The 4,981-nt window shown below is 38.7% G+C and overlaps 1 long non-coding RNA gene across 1 annotated transcript; it reads left to right on the forward strand.

Annotated features, from left to right (window-relative positions):
* The first annotated feature begins 672 nt into the window (after positions 1 to 672).
* Positions 673 to 3,686, forward strand: LOC131494347 (uncharacterized). The gene is made up of 3 exons (XR_009253336.1): positions 673 to 1,020; positions 1,866 to 1,908; positions 3,155 to 3,686. It is a non-coding gene; the product is annotated as an uncharacterized LOC131494347 (long non-coding RNA).
* The last annotated feature ends 1,295 nt before the right edge of the window (positions 3,687 to 4,981 follow it).

Genomic DNA, 4,981 nt, shown 5'->3' on the forward strand with positions numbered 1-4,981 from the left:
GAATTTAATCGTTTTGACATATGTATATCCTCTTGTCCTGCTCTAATTTTCTTCTTGGCATTTATTACTATCCGTTTCATTTGCTTGTTTATAATCTGTCTCCACCACTAGAATAAAAGTTCCATTATAATATAAATACTGTTTCTTTGGAGCTTAGAATAGTATCTGATCTGTAGGAGGCACTCACTCAATATTTGTTGGATGGATGGATAGATGGATGGATGGATGGATGGATGCAGCAAAGCCCAGTTAGAAGAAAAGGAACACAAAGTCAAGGACAGACTAAAGCAGCCTGGGTGACTCCATGTGGAGCCAGTCCTAGGCTGGCTGTCTTTAGGGTCTTCTCCATCTAATTGGTCCAAGAGTAGAGAAGCCAAATGCATTCCTGCCTGCATTTCAGACTGTTGGGGATAGCTGCAGGAATCCTGAGTTGAAAAGGATTCTAAGGCGGCAGCTATCTGGGCTTCACAGAAATGAAGGTAGTGATCCATTAATGATGTCTGTCTTGGGAAGGGAAGTAAGTGATGGTAGGCATATTTGCAATCCTTTTCCTAGAAACTACTGTGGGGCTGAACCTGCTGGTGGGGGGTAAATCATCTCAACGGTGGACAGAAGCAAGCCACAGAGGATGGGGGAAGGCAGGACTTGACAGTAACATTTTGAAATGTCATTTACCACCTGTACTGACTGTGACTACACTAAGGCTGACAGTCCTGTGATTAAACACACTGAGATGATTAGTCTGAATGGGCTTTGGGCTCCTGGCTTCTTTCCCATTGATTTTCAATGGGCAATAATAACACGCTGATAAATTCTACACAGGAAAGGGATGCAAGGACACAGAGGACTTTCACGCGCACCTTAACCAGACTTATGTTTGCCCATGACAATGGTCACATTTCACTAAATTAGTAATTGTGCCAGCCCCCTTTTTGTTTCTGCAGTATCATTTCTTTTCAATGGATGGCTTGAAGTAAAGCGATTGAAGTTTGATGAAGCCTCATCTGACAGTAATTAAAGGTAAAGACTAAGCCTTCAAGTTTTGAATCTTGCTGTGAGTAATTCAGCCTTGTTATAGCACACCATAAAGCTGAGGGTCTGTTATTACCATAAAGCGTCCCTTGCAAAATCATTTTGTATTTGTCCAAGACTAAGCATTTCTTTCTCTATTAGAAAGAAGAAAGCCACTTTCCTCCAGCCAAATTTAAAGCCTAGATGCTGCCTAATATTCCATAAGGTCTTTGAACAGTTCAGAGCCTGAAACAACACAGTATAAATGAGGTGTTTAACTTCTTGAGGCTTCCCCCCAAAGGTCACTGAGTCCAAGTCTCTCCCTGGAAGAACGTCAAGAGCTTGCCGGTCCTTCCAGCCAGTCTTCAGCATTATTTGCAAACTTGTAACATTTGCAATGGCCATGCTTGAATATCCTGCCGCCCCTCCCACTGCCAGGATGAACCAGACCCAAGTTGGTGTATGTGTGTGTGCATATTCATATCCACAGCCACATCCGTTTTTAGGGCCTCTAAGTATCTTTGAGTACATTTTTATTATATTTTCCACAAAAGTTTTGTCTATGGTGGGAAGGGGTTATTACTAAGTACCTCTTATTTTGGGATACTCTTAGATAGATTTTCTAAATTTCATTTTTTAAATGTATTTCCCGATAGATATACATTCAATTGTTTTTGTTGTCCTTCTTCTTGTTTTTGTCAGTTGTTCATCCAGCCACTTGGCTAAACTTTTGTATTGAGTCTAATAATTTATCTGCCGATGCCTTTGGGTTTTCTCTGCAGACTATTTTAAATTCTGTTACGACTTTTAGGACTCTTTCACTCTGATCTTCTTCCTTCCCCTTACTGACCTAGTCAGGACACTACTACAACATGAAACAGAAGTGAAGGAAGAATGGTAAGCCCTCTAGTCTTATTCCTGATATTAAAGAGAATATTTTCAATACTTCTCCATTAGTTATGATGTTTGTTTGCTGTTGGAGTGCTTTTACAGATTTTCTGAAGTTAATGAAGTTACTTCCTTTTGAAAATTCTTCCTAGTTGCTAAGAGTTTATATCATGAACACATGTTGAATTTTAACAGTACATTTTTCTGTAACTGTTGAGATAATTGTATCATTTTCTTCCCTTTAATTTATTAATGTATTGAATCATAGTAATTGACTTTCTAATGTTAAAACTAAGTTTACATTTTGGGGATAATTCCAGCTCACTCATGATGTATTATTACATTGCTACGTTGCTGAATTCAGTTTGCTAATATTTTTGTGTAGAATGTGCCTATGTTCATAAACACAGGCATATGACATTGGATTTCGTTTGCATTTCTTGTGCCATCATTGCCAAGTTTGCTGTTAAGATTGGGCTAACACTCATACATTCTGGAATAATTTTTATAAAAATGACATTATTTGTTCCTTGAATGTTTGATATCATCTAGCAAAACTGCCTGGAGCTGGATAACTTTTTGTGGGGATATTTCATACTATTGCTTGAGTATTTTTATTTATTATAGAGCTATTCATATTTTCTATTTCCTTTTGAATCACTTTTGGTGATTTTTCTAAGGTTTGTCAATTTTATCTAAATTTTTCAGTGTGTTGGCATTAATTTGTTCAAAAGACTATTTTCTTTTTATTATATGTAATCATGTTTTTTACATTTAATATATGCAGCAGGGCTCCTGGGTGGCTCAGTTGGTTAAGCGTCTGACTTCGGCTCAGGTCATGATCTCGCGGTCCGTGGGTTCGAGTCCTGTGTCGGGCTCTGTGCTGACAGCTCAGAGCCTGGAGCCTGTTTCGGATTCTGTGTCTCCCTCTCCTTCTGACCCTCCCCCATTCATGCTCTGTCTTTCTCTGTCTCAAAAATAAATAAACGTTAAAAAAATTTTAATATACGCAGCTATTTTTTACATTTTTACATTACACAATCTTCACATTTACATCAGAAAGTCAATTACTATTGTTAACTTGTGCCTCCTCTTTCTCTCTCTTTCATTAATTTTGCAGAGAGTGTTAATTTTTTTAGCCTTTTGAAAAATCTTTGGTTTTGTGGATATTCTTTATTTTGTGTTCATTATCTGCTTTAATCTTTGTTGTTTCCTTCCTTCTACTTTTTTTTCAAGTTCATTTATTTATTTTTAGAGACTGAGAACAAGCAGGGGAGTGGCAGAGAGAGAGGGAGAGAGAGAATCCCAAGCAGGCTCCACACCGTCAGCACAGAGAACCGACTGAGCCACCCAGACTCCCCGCTTCCTTCTACTTTCTTTGAGTTTACTTCACTGCCCTTTTCTAATATCCTAAGAAGAATATTTAGTCCATTAATATTCTGCCATAATTCTTATCTGACTGTTTTTTAGATTCTAAGGGCATAAGAATTAGACGTAAAGGTATTTTTGACAATATATTCATATACATAGAAAATATAAAAGAATGTACCTATAAATTATTAAAGTAACTAAGTGGATTTAGCCAGATTGCTAGATAAATATGCCAAGATCAGTCTAAGAAAAGAAATTATCTTTCCAAATGCTGGCAACAAATATTGGGAAACAAATTATTTTAAGAAAGATAATTCTTAAAGTAGTGTCAAAACCATCCAGTATCTATAAATTTAACAAAATATGTACAAAGCATTACTGACAGAAATTGTTAAAGACCTAAGCAAATCATAGGATTCCTACCCACTGATCAGGGATACCTGCTTTATATTTATACTGCTGTGGACAATAAACCTTTATTGTGCTAAGGCAATGAAATGTAGAGATTTATTTGTTACAGTAGCTATTGTTACTGTAGTGTAAGTATTTGGGCTGAAAATGCGTGCCAATATGATGCAATTTTCTCAATGATCAGTTAACTTAAGTGTATAACCCCTAAAAATGATGTTTTTATTAGGTTCCATTTCAAAGAGTTTTAATTAAAAATCATCCTCTCTCTTTTCAGCCCTCACTCTGCCCATTTAAGAAGCCGAGAGGCTTTCCTATTTGTTAGGCCTCAGGGATGGGTTGAGCCAAATTGGTCCTAAGATCACTCTCAGGTCTGAGGCAGGAAATCCTGGGAAGAACACATCTTTCATCTTCTCTCTGTCTCTGAGTCTCTAAAACAGTCTTATTAAGGGGCAGAGTATCAGAATTAAATCTGCCACCCTGCCCATTGGCGCTTCGTAGAACATCTACTCTAACCTTAGCTTCTGGTGAGTGAGCAGCTGAAGGTGTGATCCTTCCCCTCCCCCAGCTACTTGGGCATGGTGCTGAAATCTAGTCGATTCATTGGTTTGTCAGGGACCAATCAGATTCTGGTGCTGGAAGATCATTCAGATCCATTTCTAGCCATCTTCAGGCTGATAAGTAAACAGGGAAAGCAATCTCTAATGAAGCCAGAGAGTGGTGCTCATTTCTAGAGAAACTCAGACACCAGAGAGCATTTGGGGTGAGAGAACGTAAGGGACTGACAGTGTTCCGGTCCCCTGGAGGCCTGGCTGTCTTTCCTGTAACTGAGTCCTGTGACTCTGATAGGCTTCCAGTGAATTCCTTCTTATCTGTGCTAATTCGGATTGGCTTTTGTTGTTTGTAATAAACAGACCCTGATGGAGACAGCGTGATGACAGTATTCAGCCAGGAGTCTGAAGAAGACATGAGCCCTGTCTTCTCTCAGTTATCCTTCTGTCAGAGTATAATTCCCAAAATATTAAAAACCTAATTTTCATGTAGATAAGAAAGAGCAAGTCAAGGTTTTATTTAGTCCGTGACTGAGGGAGCCGGGAGGATGACGATGCTGGATCAGAAGAGAGTGTGAGAAAACAGGAGTGCAGAGTAAGATTAAACATCCAGATACAAAACTGGTTCACACCCAAGTGTCCTGTCCACTTGGGCAGAAAATAAAATCAGCACCATCTGACTAGCACTGCACCAGGTCTGAGCCCAAATCAGTGGTATAATCTATGTTGCATTCCCAGAGAGAGTGAGAGGA

Source organism: Neofelis nebulosa, chromosome 14, assembly GCF_028018385.1.
Source record: "Neofelis nebulosa isolate mNeoNeb1 chromosome 14, mNeoNeb1.pri, whole genome shotgun sequence".
Taxonomy (NCBI): domain Eukaryota; kingdom Metazoa; phylum Chordata; class Mammalia; order Carnivora; family Felidae; genus Neofelis; species Neofelis nebulosa.